Source organism: Phacochoerus africanus, chromosome 9, assembly GCF_016906955.1.
Source record: "Phacochoerus africanus isolate WHEZ1 chromosome 9, ROS_Pafr_v1, whole genome shotgun sequence".
Lineage (NCBI taxonomy): Eukaryota > Metazoa > Chordata > Mammalia > Artiodactyla > Suidae > Phacochoerus > Phacochoerus africanus.
In genome coordinates, this window is record NC_062552.1 from 82470182 (window position 1) to 82485005 (window position 14824).

Below are 14824 nucleotides of genomic sequence, written 5' to 3' on the forward strand. Positions count from 1 at the left end.
CACAACTACCTGCGCCTACTCCATCCCTGTCAGAATCATCAGGAGGTGGAACAGGAGTGGGAACACGGTAAGGAACTTTAGCCACTTTTTCTTTCAACACTCTGAGGTCATGAAGTCTGTCATTTATATTTCTTTCTTTGTAACATCTCTGTAGCTGCATCACTAAAATGGCCAGCAGAGTCTGACCAGCATTTATGAACCCTAAATTTCATAAATGAATTTGATTAGTGAGAGAATTTGATTAGTGAAGTTGAGTCAGGACCCCCTCTGTGCAGAGGCCTTTCTGCGGGTGGATTCTACATCTCCCCTGAATTCTTCCTTAGGGCCCTTGGTGTATCTCATTCCTACACCTTAAATCCAACCTCTCTACTGATTTATTTATATCAGTATTCAAATATTGCTTCTGAAGTCTGAGCACTACCGAAGAGGGGTTTCACAAGGCTTTTATGGACTAGTTCTTTCAAGTCCGTGCTTGGCGGACCGGAATGAGAACTGGCAAAGTAATAGACGTGGGAGTGAGTTTTACAGAAGCAGATGTGTGGGGGAGGGGTGGTTAGAGGTAGTTGTCTGGGTTAGGGGCAGTTTGGCTGGATTTTGCTTAGTCGTCATGGCTGGGGTGTCTCCTTTCGACCTTTTTGTTGGGTCATTTTCCCCTACAGTATGACTGCTTTAACCAATTTGGACAAATTTGGTGGCTTAAACATTTTTTTTTTTTTTTCAGTTCTGGAGACCTCAAGTCCAAAATCAGTTCCACTAGGCTGACGTCAAGGTATCAGCAGGGCCATGATCCCTCCAGACAATCAAAGAGAATCTTTCTTCTTTATCACCTCCAGCTTCTGGTAGCTGTAGGTATTCCTCAGCTTGTAGTAGCATCATTCCAATCTCTGCCTCTGTGGTTACATTGCTTCCCCCTCTTCTGTTGGCATGAAATACCCTGCCTCTCATCTCTTATAAGGACATTTATGACTACATTTATACTTCACTTGGATGATCCAGGGTAATATCTGCATCTCAAGATCTTTAATTTAATCACATCTATAAAGACCTTTCTTTTTCTTTTTTTTTTCCTTTGGTCATATATAAGGTAACATTCACAGGTTCTAGGGATTAAGATGTAGTCATCTGATAGAGGGAGGCATTTTTTAGCCATCATATTATATGTTCTTCACATTCACAGACAAATACCTTGAGAGCCTATTATACCCTTGCTGGGATATTGGCCACACCTGTGATGTGCAGAAGTTCCCAGGCCAGGCATGGAACCCACACCACAGTAGAGACCCAAGCTGCTACAGTGACAACACTGGGTCCTTAACCCACTGTGCCACAGGAGAACTCCAGGACCTTACTGTTCTTGCTTGCTATTCTTGGTTAATTATTTCCTTGATCTTACTTTGGTGTTTTTCTTTCTTGATTTTGTTTAATGGAATTCAACATTGTTGATAACTTTGTCTTTTCTTTTTTCCCTGCTGCTCTCATGGTTTTCTTCTCTGGCACTTTGCTGGGCTGCACCATACAGGCCTGTACTTGTCCAGTGCAAGATCTCAAAGAAAAAGCCCAGTCTTCTCTTTGCCGGTGGGCAGGAGGTGGGTGAGTGTTGCAAGTTATAGAGGGAATTGACATTGGGTTGTTTCATGTGTTACCAGGGAAACCAGCAGAGGGGCACACCTTCACCATCCCTTTGATAACCTATTAGGAACAATCATGAGCTGAGGCCCAGGGCAGATATGTAGAAAGGCCAGTTATGTGAGAAGGGTGCAGGTGCAGCAGGCACTGGTCAAGCAGGGGAAGTACAGAGAGCAAGAGAACAGTCATTTGAGTGGCCTAACCCTATATGCCTTCCCGGTATTCTTGCCCACTATTTCTTTTTTAGTATCCTTTGTTGGTTTTTGTTCCCCTGACTGTACCCTAAATCCTGGCATTCTTTATGACTCTGTTTAAGGCCTACGTTCTTTTCATATTAAATGGTCTCCTTGGGTGATTTCATCTTCTTTCTTGGCAGCAAATATACTTGTATACATGTAACACCAGAATATAAGTATCGAGCCTAGATATCTTTGCTAAGCCATATACTATATATCTAGCTTCCTACTGGATTTTTCTGCTTGAAAAGTCAGACTAATAACTGAAACCCAGACTGACCCAAGTTAAACTTAACACTTCTCTTCAAAATCAGCTTCTATACCAGCATGGTAGATGGCATCGCAATTCATCCAGTTAAAATATCCTCTTCATTGCCTCTTCATCCAATCACTAAGGCCTATAATTTCTTCCCTAAATATTTTTTCAGTCTATTTAATTATTGCATGCCTTAAAGTTCAGGTACCATTATCAAACTATCATAATCCTCTCCTAATGGATTTCTCTGTAGGTTGGTATAATTCCCTTCTATAGATTCTCCATCCATCCACCAAGAATTTTTCTAAAGTAAAGGTTTTATCACTTCACTGCCTGCATAAAACTTCAGTGCTCCCATTGCCCTTAGGAGGCAGTTTAAACTCATTAACATGACAATGAGGCCCTCCAACACCTGGCCCTTCTTTAGTCTGGTCTTCTCCTTCCCCTCCCCCCCTTTCATCTTTATGTTCTTGCTTGGAAACCACTGAAGGATTTCAAGCAGAGGAATAGCAAGGTACTGCTTTCTATCTAAAAATTTCATTCTGACTTCTGCCTTGGGAATAGATATAAGGTGCTAAGTGTAGGGAAAAAGAAATTGGTTATAAGACAGTTGCAGTTGCCCAGAGGCAGATCAGTAGTGTCTTTGCCTATCATAAAGCATAGCAATGCAGATGCTTAAATGTTGAATTCAGGATGTATTCTGGAGGAAGAAACAAAGTTACTGTGAATTTGCTTTGATTACAATGGAATGGTCACTTATTAAGTGAACCAACTGGCAATAGGAACTAATTAGAAAATGGGCTTTTCCTGGAACCCCAGATATCTTGTGGCCACAATTAATAACTATAGATGCCATATGTAATAGACAATAATTGCACATCCCTACTGTATAAGGAACTACAAGGTAGAATATATAGAATCTAAAATGGACAGATATTGGTATGCCTTCTCCATAGACATTTATATGAATGATGGCAATAAATGTTTTCAGCCATAAATGAAGAGTTTTGTAGGGAAAACCTTCCCCATATTGATTCGTACATTTTATAAACCTAGGATTTTACTGTCTTTTGGTTGGTAAATGGTTAGAACAATTTTTAGGGAAAAATATTTCTCTAGGCATTCAACATTTAAAGAAATATGTCACACATTTAATAAGCAGGTACAGGAATCAAATTTAAAAAGTAAAAATGAGAAAATCAAAACACCAGTCTGGAGTTCCCCTGTGGCACCATGGGTTAAGGATCTGGAGTTGTCACTGCAGGGCTCAGGTCCCTGCTGTGGTACAGGTTCAGTCCCTGGCCTGGGAACTTCCACATGCCCCAGACATAGTCAAAAAATAAAACAAAACAAAACATCAGGCTACACATTCACAGCAACATGGATGCAGCTAGAGATTATCATACTAAGTGAAGTAAATCAGAAAAAGAAAGACAAATACCATATGATATCACTTATATGTGGAATCTAAAATATGACACAAATGAACTTATCTATGAAATAGAAACAGACTCACAGACCTAGAGAACAAACTTGTGATTGCCAAGGTGGAAGGATTTGGGGGAGGGATGGAGTGGGGGGTGAGGGTTAGCAAATGTAAGCTATAATATATGAAGGGGATAATCAACAAGATCCTACTGTATACAGCACAGAGAACTATATTCAATGTCCCATGATAAGCCATAATGGAAAAAAATATAGAAAACAAAACAAAAACACAGGCTGTGGGATCTGCTGAGTAGTAGATACATGCCAAGTCCTATTTATCTGACCTGCTTAAGAAGCAGCAATTTCATCTTTTCCTGGGTTCTTTTCCCCAAGTATTCTCTCTAGCATGCTCAGAGTACTCTAAAGACTCTCATATAAGGGGTATAGATGCTTTGTTCTGATGGCCCTACTGTAGCCATTCTTCTACATCCTGGGCAGATGCCAGTCTGTGGCATATGGCTTTATTCTTGAGCCATTGCTCAGCTTTTTCAAAATTGCTGATCCCTGAGTTTTCTACAGGACACCAGCTGAAACTCTGTAGCCTTCTCTGGACTGCCAGCCCTTTGCTTGCTGTATGCCTCTCACAGCCTCTTCTGTGGGAATCCTTTCCCACAGAAGAGATTAGACACTAATGGCACAGGTCTTTCCTTTGTATCACAACCCTATCAATTCTAGGGAGCACAGAAACCTGGGGGTGGAGTGGGAGGGGTAGAGAAGCTGCATTGGAGGGTGATCAACAACACCCTCATTCCACACCAGGAGTTACTGCCACTAACACCAGGCCTTGCTGCTTGTCTTGCCTACTCTACCTGGTGTCTTTGATTTTTCATAATGACTTTGCCACAGATGCACCAGACTTCCCTCCTCTGGACAGCTCAAGTTCATCAGACAGTTCTGTATATGTCCAATCTCACTTGTTGATAATGAGAGTTTTCATGGGACCTCTAGGCTCCTTTCAAGTCAAGTAATGTGACTGTGTCTCTTTTATTAGGTAGGAGGCTGAGTGGCCCTGTGTACAGAAAGCTCTAGAGGTCAGTAGCTTAACTGAATCTCATATATAGTATCAGAATACAAATCCATTTAAAAATTACAATTACTTATTACAGATCTTTGGGGTTTTTTTCTTATTTGTTTTTGTTTTTAGGGCTGTATCTGCAACATATGGAGGTTCCCAAGCTTTGGGCTGAATCAGAGCTACAGCTGCCGGCCTCCGCCACAGCCACAGCAACACAGGATCTGAGCTATGTCTGTGATCTACACCACAGCTCACAGCAATGCCACATCCTTAACCCACTGAGCGAGGCCAGGGATCTCACCCACAACCTCATGGTTCCTAGTCAGATTCGTTTCTGCTGCACCATGATGGGAACTCCTACAAATCTTTGAATCTAAGATAAAAGCAGGAATGAAAGAGAGCTGATGCTCCTTTGAGTTAGTAAAAGTTGGAACAACAGCACTTTCAAGCCTTGTAGGACAGATCTCAGTTTCCTTATATTAAAGGTATTTCTGAGATTTAGCCAAATCAGAGTGGGTAGTTAAGCAGTTTCTAGTTGATAGAGAAGCATACATACAATATTTTCCACCTCATCCTGCCAATAGAGGTGGAGTCTATTTGCTGAACCTTAACTCTGGCCTGGTCTTGTGCCTTGTTTTGACCATCAGAATGTGGCAATAATGATATTGCTGAATTCTAAGTGTGGTTTGCTTTGCAGCTTCTGTCTTTGCCCTCATGTAGTGTTCCTCACCACCTTGTGAGGAAGCTTGGGCAAGACTACTGAATGATAGTAGACCTCTTGGAGAGAGAGGCCCCAGAGATGTGAATGAGGCTGTCTTAAAGCCTTCAACCCCAGTCAAGCTTCCAGATACCAGATGACTCATGGGAAAGCCTAGGTAAGATCAGCAGAAGAACTTCCCAGCTGAGCTTAGCTTTAAGTGCAGACTGATGAGCAAATAGAATGTTATTGATTTAAGCTACTTTGTTGCAAAGCAGTAGAAAACTGATCTAGAGTACTCTGATAATTAGAGTTCATCAGTGGCCCTTTCACTAGCATTCTGCATACTTTTAGTACAAAGATACAAAATATAATCAGAGGAAGTTTTCCATTCTGTTGATTCTTCTTTTTGAAAAGCTGATCTATGAGAGATTAAACCATCAATGATTTGCTTTATCCCAGCTCCACAAGCATTTGAGTCCACCCCCTTGTGTTGCTGTTATAATGACCTTTTCATCTCTCCACATCATAAACGTAATAAAGAACTAACTATTGACTAATTAACTATCTATATCTTATTATCTATAACTTAGTTATCCTTCCTGATGGGACATGGATCACACTCTGGTGCCACATTGGAGGACTGTTTTTCTGTCTCTCTTTTCTCACTCTTCCTTCCTTTGGAGATGATGTGTGATTTTCCCATGTTTTAAAGTCTATATTTTCATTTTTTATGTATTTTCTCCCTTCACAAATAAGAAAACAACAATGCAAAAAGATTAAAATGTGCAGTTTTTTACCAAAAAAAAAACAAAAAAAACCCCTAGTCTCCCTTCCTTCTTCTCAAGTGACCCATTACCAGCTTTTCACCTTGGTTGCTGTGGCCAAATTTCTGTGGACCCTAGGAAACAATTCCCTTGGCTAAATATACTCAGGATGGCAATCCCAGGTCTCCATAGCAGCATTGAAGTAATTTTTCAGGGCTTCTAATTAGCTGCTTTTCCTGCTATGGCAGTATTACATATGGCTTTTTGTGCCAGATGACAATAACATTTCAAATGTAAGAGCACTGCATTCTGTGGTCCTCTAAGGCCATGATAATTTCCACCTTAGTCCAGGTAGTTTAGAAGGTTGGAAATGGTCTTTGATGCAGATCAGAACTTTAAGTGGAACACAGCAGGATAAATGGAGTCATATAATGACATTATGGTCTATACTGGAGACATTATGCTAGTGACTTATGCTAAAGAATAAAGTGGGAGCAGCATATTTGAGTCCAATGGAAGTAAAACAGAAAGAATTTTGGACAATGCTGAAGAAACTAGCTTGACATTTTATGATTTTCTGGGCCACAAACTAGATGCAAATGCTGGACTTTCACAGCAAAAGAAGCATGGTATAGTGGAAATAAAATAACCTGGATTGACTGGAAGCTAAGGTTCAAACATATGAATTATGGATTTTTCATCAACTTCTTCCTTAGCTTTAGCAATGCTCTTTATCCTCTCTCTACCTTAATTTCCCTAACTTTAAAAGAAAAGGACTTTATAGTCACTACCAAAGTTTCATTCAGATCCCAGCAACACGTTTTCTCCAAGTCTTTCTGCATTAGTAGCAGTAAAAACAATCATGGGGTTGGGGTGTAGGGGAAAGCATGCAGTTCCATTTTCCATCCTGTACATCTTTTTACTTATGAGCTCTTTCTACCCACCTCAGGAAGAGCTAACTAATAGAGAAACTTCTAGGATAATCAGATCAAGATGTTTCTCTGTGAATTTTATTATTTTCCAGTAATCCTAATTTAAACTCAGCCTTTTTAAGTAATTTGAGGCTCAGGTTAGGAAGTAGATTAAAAGTTTTATATAAATGACTCCAAACATTGATCTACCTTAAAAAAAAAAAAAAAAAAAAATCTAGGAGTTCCCGTCGTGGCGCAGTGGTTAACGAACCCGACTAGGAACCATGAGGTTGCAGGTTCCGTCCCTGCCCTTGCTCAGTGGGTTAACGATCCGGCGTTGCCGTGAGCTGTGCTGTAGGTTGCAGACGCGGCTCGGATCCCGCGTTGCTGTGGCCCTGGCGTAGGCCGGTGGCTACAGCTCCGATTCAACCCCTAGCCTGGGAACCTCCATATGCCGCCGGAGCGGCCCAAGAAATGGCAACAACAACAACAATAACAACAACAACAACAAAGACAAAAAAAAAATCTAGAATTGTCAGCTTTGTTGGCATTGATGGAAAGCCCATGTTATTTATAATTAATTGGTTTCCTTTTTGAGTCGGCCAGCACAAGGATGAGCAGAAAGGAGAATCAGCTGGTTACTAGATGATCTCTGAGGCATCTCTCATTTTCTATATGCTATGCTTGGTGGTGGGAGTGTGGGCAGTGGTCAGTGCTCTGTATTAAAGTTGTAGGATTCAGGACGCTACAAACGTATATGGAAATTTAGTTGCTAATCACCAATAATAACCTGGTTTCCTTTCACAATAATGAGTCAAGTGGACAAATTCATTATGTCTTCACTGAAAAGATCAGATTTAAACTATTATTCTTCCTTCAATTAAAAGGAAAGATGTTTAGTGGATACAGAGTGTGGCACCTAGCAAACTCAAATTTTCAGTATACACAGAATATGAAGACCAGATAAGAAGCATTGCCACCAATGAATGTACAATTGTCTTCCAACTTTTTACCAATAGTAGGACTTATCTAACCTTATTTATTAACTTTTTATTAATTAATTTTTATTTATTAATTACTTATTCATTAAACTTTAATCTTTGCTAATCAAATACATAAAAAATGTCATCCAGGTGTTCCCATTGTGGTTTAGCAGTAACAAACCCACTACTATCCATGAGGATTCAGGTTTGATCCCTGGCCTTGGTTAGTGTGCTAAGGACCCAGTGTTGTCCTGAGCTGTGGTATAAGTTGAGGACTCGTCTTGGATCCCATGTTGCTGTGGCTGTGGTGTAGGCTGGCAGCCTCAGCTCTGATTCCACCCCTATCCTGGGAAATTCCATATCCTGCAGATGCAGCCCTAAAAAGCAAAAAAAAAAAAAAAATTCATCCATTTTTTGGGAAGATAAAATAAGGCCTTGTGTAAAAATTTAAAAGGGATTGGAATCCAGGAGAGTAATTTGGGATTCAATTATCTGCTTGATAAATTGCATCATTGAGGAGGTTGCTGATGATAAGTCCCATGAAAGGACCAAACTAATTGAAGCTGACTTACTTTTTATGCATGTGAATATCACTTATACCATTATCAAGAAAACATCTAAATAAGACATTTTAATGAGATATTTAAAAGACTTTATAGCAATAGAGATTTAAACAGTGGTTTTTGTTAGAACACTGATAGAAAACTATTATCGTTAATGTTTTTGGTTTGGTTACCACAATGTAAGAAAAATTTATGTTCACTGGTGTATTTAAGAGTATTAAAGAGGACATCATGGAGGAAGGAGTTTTGCAGACTAGGTTGTTGAAGAAAGAGAATTACAGGACATAGTGCTGGCAAGGGCATTGCAAGCCAAGTAAAGAATGTGGAAGGAAGCCATGAGACAAAATATTTGAGTGTATGTACGAGAGAAGGGTAAGTACCATCTGAGTGCATGTCCAGGGAGGAGGAAGTAGTTGAGCTTAGAGTGCAAGAAATAGGGAGGAGTGGGGTAACAAAGTTAGTGACTGTCTTAGGGGTGGATTTGGTCTTTGTTTTAATTTTAGAGATACATCATGGTTATATCTTTGCAAGTTTTGAATCTCTAAAGATAAAAATTGTGTAATTTTTCAGAGCCATATACAATGACCTTTTTGTAAAAGTTAAATTGATATATGGCCACTGTAAAAATTTAAGAGAGTCACTAAGAGTATCAAGTGAAAAGTGAAAGATCCCTTTTCCTGCATAATTTTCTCAACCCCACTCCTGAGAAATAATTATAGTTAATAGGTTTTTAGGGTGTGTGTGTGTGTGTGTGTGTGTGTGTGTGTACACCTAAGCAATTTAAATGCATTTGTTGTTTTATTTATGTAATTTTGCACATGTAATTTATTTATATAATTTTTAAAAGCCACAGGGGATGAGTGCAAGATACCCCTCTTCCTCCCATCTAGCCTGACTATATACTTTTTGTTCTACTTTAGCATTGTAAATGGATGCATAGTATTCTATGAAATGGATCTAATAGAGATTATTTAACTAGTGCCCTATTTCTACACATTTAATTTATTTTCAGCTTTTGTCTTATAAACAACACCTTAATAAACACCTCCGAATCTTTTCTCTGTCCACTTTGTTCACATGCACGTATAAATTTAGCTGGAGATTTTTTTTCCAGTAGTAGAATAGCTGAGTCAAAGTATACAAGCATATGAAATTTTGGAAGGTATTGCAAAATTGTTACATATTTTATCCATTTACTTTCCTGCCACCAGTTATGAGACTACCTTTTCCTCCATTTCCTCTGAATTTTGTCACATGATTAAATGTCTGTCAGTCTGATAAGAAAAAACTAGTGTCTTGTTATTTTTAGTATGCATTTATTTAAGTCAGAATGAGATTCAGTATACTGAATAAATAATAAATAAAATGCATACTAAACATACACATATATTGTTATATAAGTATATACACATTTAAGTATGTAAGTACACACATATACTGTTAACAGAGCCATGTGTAAAACCTCTGATATTTTCACTCTTTCTCTTCTACTTGGGATTTATGACTCATCATTGTTGTTCTGGTCCAACATTCTTTCCTCTCCCACTCTAGTCAGAATCTCCTCTGCAGAGCCCATAATTATGTCCCTTTCTCTGGCACTCATCCGCCCTCTGTGGGATAATAACAGCCATGTTCTGGCATCCTCTACTCCCATCTTTTCTTCATTCATTTAGGTAACTATTTTGTCATCCTAATTTATAAATATGAGAAATTTCTCAGGTCTTAAAAAAACACTGGAGTTCCCATTGTGGTTCAACAGGTTAAGGATCCCTATATAGTGTCTACGAGGATGCAGGTTCCCTCCTTCACCCAGTGGGTAAAAGATCTGGCATTGCTATAAGCTGCAGCACAGGTCACAGATGATCTGGTGTTGCCATGGCTGTGGCATAGGCCTGGAGCTGAACTTGCCAAGGTGATCACAGATATGGTATCAATATACTGAGAATCCCCAGAGTATAAAACCCAGGCACTTAATAATAATTTCACATAGTTGAACAATATATAAAAGCCTTTTAACTTATAGTAACTTATGAGACATGACTGTAAAATAACGATGCAAAAATACAACAGAACTTTCCATCCAAACAAGGTAAAGGATCCTTATTTTTGCAATATATTTTGGCAATGAAATATACAACAGAGGAATATGAATTGCTTCCTGACCAAATGGTCTCCAGAGGCACACATCAGCCTTTGTCCAGTTTTCTGACAAGTACTGAGCTACTCAAGATTGAGATAGATGCCATTTGTCCTAAACCTGTTTTCCTTACTCTCTTCTTTCAGGTGACATGAGAGTTGTCCGCTGCAAACAGAGGCAATGGATGAAGCCAATCACTCTGTGGTGTCTGAGTTTGTGTTCCTGGGGCTCTCTGATTCCTGGGAGATGCAACTCCTTCTCTTCCTCTTTTCTTCTGTCTTCTATGTGGCAAGTCTGATGGGAAACCTCCTCATTGTGCTTAGTGTGACCCTCTGACCCCTCGTTTACATTCTCCCATGTACTTCCTGTTGGGCAATCTTTCCATCATAGACTTAATATCTTGCTCGTCCACAGTTCCCAAGATGATTTATGATCTTTAAGGAAAGATAAAACCATCTCTTTGGGGGCTGTGTAGTTCAGATCTTCTTTATCCACACAGTTGGGGGCACCGAGATGGTGCTGCTCATCTCCATGGCCTATGACAGATATGTGGCCATATGTAAGCCTCTCCACTACCTGAGTATCATGAACCCATGAAGGTGCATTTTATTTCTAGTCACTTCTTGGATTATTGGCCTCATTCATTCAGTGACTCAATTGGCTTTTGTTGTAGGCTTGCCTTTCTGTGGCCTAATGAATTAGATAGCTTTTTTTGTGATCTTCCTCGATTTATCAAACTTGCTTGCATAGAGACTACACATTGGGATTCATGGTTACTGCCAATAGTGGCTTTATTCTGTGGCATCCTTTTTAATTCTGATCATCTCTTATATCTTTATTTTTGTGACTGTTTGGAAAAGATCTTCAGGTAGTGTATCCAAGGCATTCTCCACTCTGTCAGCTCATGTCACTGTGGTTGTTTTGTTCTTTGGGCCATTAATTTTTTTCTATGTGTGGCCATTTCCCATATCACATGTGGATAAGTTCTTGCGATCTTTGATGCAGTTATCACTCCTTTTCTAAATGCAGTTATTTATACTCTTAGAAATAAAGAGATGAAGGTGGCAATGAGGAGATTATGCACTCAGTTTGTGAATGACAGTAAAATCTCTTAAATAGACTAAGCATGTATAAAAAGGCGAAATACTCTAGAATTTCATAGGGATATGAACTAAATAAGATATGTCAAATTTAACCAGAATGTCACCACCTACTAGTATGAGGTCTTTCTGCTCCTTTTTCTTCCTACCCAGGTTGAATTGTGTGTGAATCTCTGAGCTCTGCTTCTCTAGGAGATTTAAGACTAGAGGTCTGTCTTTCTTAGCTTGCCAGTAACCTTACTTTTATATAGTGCCAAATAGAATTAATATGAACAATCTCTTTTGAAAGTCAGTATTGGCTTATTATCCACTTTCTGTTTTTCCCATGTTTAAGTAAACTGTCTTATTAATTCTTACTTAACTTTTTTTGCCATACTATACAGTTGATTTGTTTTGTTTTGTTTCTTTTTTTTTTTTTTTTTTGACTTTTAGGGTCAACCCACAGCCTATGGAAATTCCCAGGCTACGGGTCAATCTGAGCTATAGCTGCCAGCCTACTCCACAGCCAAGCAATGCAGGATCCAAGCCACATCTGCAACCTATATCATAGCTCATGGAAACACTGATCCTTAACCCACTGAGTAGAGCCAGGGATTGAACCCAAGTCCTCATGGATACTAGTTGGGTTTGTTACCACTGAGCCACAATTGGAAACTCCCTGATTTGTTATCTAGCTTTTCAACTTATCATCAGTTAGCTTCCTCATTATTCTGTTGCTAATCTGACTTTTTCAGGTCCAGTAAGAGGACAGAAACTATACAATTTTTTTTAACAGAGAAAGTTGATGTAAGGAATTGTTAACTAAGCATAAAGTTGTTAAGTTTTTGAAAAAGAATGAGTTCTGAGACATCACAGCATTTGTAAGTAGCAGCTTTCACCCTCTTAGATGGTGAAAAATGGGAAATAAAGGGAAGAAAATTATAATTATTAAACAGAAAAACAGAGTTCCCATTGTGGCTCAGCAGGTTAAGATCCCCACATAGTGTCCATGAGGATGCAGGTTCCATTCCTAGCCTCACTCTGTGGGTTAATCTCCATCATTGCCACAAAACTGCAGCATAGGTCCCAGATGCAGCTTGAATCCAGTGTTGGCATGCCTATGATGCTGGCCTGCTGCAGCTCCTATTCTGCCCCTGGCCCAGGAATGTCTATATGCCACAGGTGTATCCATAAAAAGAAAAAAAAAAATTGAAAAACAAAATTTAAAAACTATTAAAAGCTTGGTGTAAGGACCTATGTAGCTGAAACTCAAATATCTGAGGAAGGTAATGGGGCTTGAAGCATCTTTGAGCTTAGAGGAGGTCCTATAGGCAGGGACATAACCAATGAGGAGGGATGCTGCTGGTTAACACAGTTATTCCAAAGGAAGGAGTGATGAGATGAGTTCTTTTAGTGTTGGAAAGCAGCCGCTATCTTGGAAAGTAACCATGATTGCTAAAGTGAAGGTGTGGTTGGGTGATGCTCACAGGCACAGTGAGCAGAGAGGAAGCCCACAGGCAGCAAATAGGAAGGAGTGCTTTTTCTTCCTCCTCTAATCTTGCAGTCACCTTCTATGGTCCTCTAATGGCAGATCTGGCACCAAAAAAGAAAAAAAAATTAATTTGCAGAGCTCCAGCTTCTGTATCATACAATGTAGAGAGGTATCTTAGAGCTGAAAGATAACTTATCACATGCACTTACTTAGAAAATTATTATAATTCAGTTAGGATAATATAAGTTTTAAATTTTAAACAAACTATAAATCATCTCACACAAAGTTTATTTTAGAAAATCTCAGGTAACGGAAAATTAACTAATTAGGTCAAATCATAAAAGTTATATTGAAGATCCAAATCTAGACTCTAGGTTGATAAACTCCTGATCATTTCTGTCTTCGTCCTTTTTAGATCATGTTTCCTCATTGCTAAGTCTCATGTCTCTACTGGACAATTAATTCTTCACTTTCCTGCACCATTATATATTCACCACATGCCCTAAATGGGCATTTGACAATAGCAGAATTTCAACATATGTTCATGAATGATTTCCATCTAGTAAGGTCTATTCAGCTCATTTTATATTTCTTCTTCTGCTCATGTTTTTTGTTTGTTTTTTTTTGTCTTTTCTAGGGCCACTCCCGTGGCATATGGAGGTTCCCAGGCTGGAGGTCTAATCGGAGCTATAGCCACCAGCCTGCGCCAGAGCCCACAGCAATGCAGGATCTGAGCATTTGAGCCACGTCTGCAACCTACACCACAGCTCATGTAATGCTGGATCCTTAACCCACTGAGCAAGGCCAGGGATCAAACCGGCAACCTCATGGTTCCTAGTCAGATTCTTTAACCACTGAGCCACAACAGGAACTCCCAATGATCATGTTTTTTTAAATAAAGCTTTTATTTTGGCATAAATTTAGATTTACGGAGAAGTTGCAGAGAAGATGCAGAAGGTTCTTAGTTTCCTCTAATGTTATCATCCTAAATTTTCATGGTACATTTGTCAAAACTAAGAAATTGACGCTGATGCATTACTACTAGCTAAACTCTAATTGTATTCAGATTTCACCAGATTTGCTATTAACATTCTTTTCCTATTCCAGAGTACAATCTAGGACACCATGTTATGTTTAGTTATGTCTCCTGTGGTTTTTGAATTTCTCAATTTTACCTTTTTTATCATGGCTGTATATTGGTCAGGTATTTTGTAGAAGGTTGAGTAATGTGGGTTTGTCTGAAGATTTTCCTCATAATTAGCCTGGTGTCTGGGGTTTTTGTAAAGAATAAGAAATAGGTGAATCAGGCTTCCTATTACATCATATCGGGGATTGCATAACATTTATATGTCATCATAAGTAAATTTAGACATGCTCAGTTGGTTTATTATCTGGTCCTAATAAAAGAGAACTGACTTAATAAATGTTTGCATACTTTCTCCCTTCTTGAGTAGTCATTCCATTCTCCAATGGACTTGATGATGGTTTATTATGATTTTTGTGCATGTAACATATATTTATTGTAAGCAAGACTTTATTTCAACCCATTCCACGTTGGTTAGACTATAAAGACA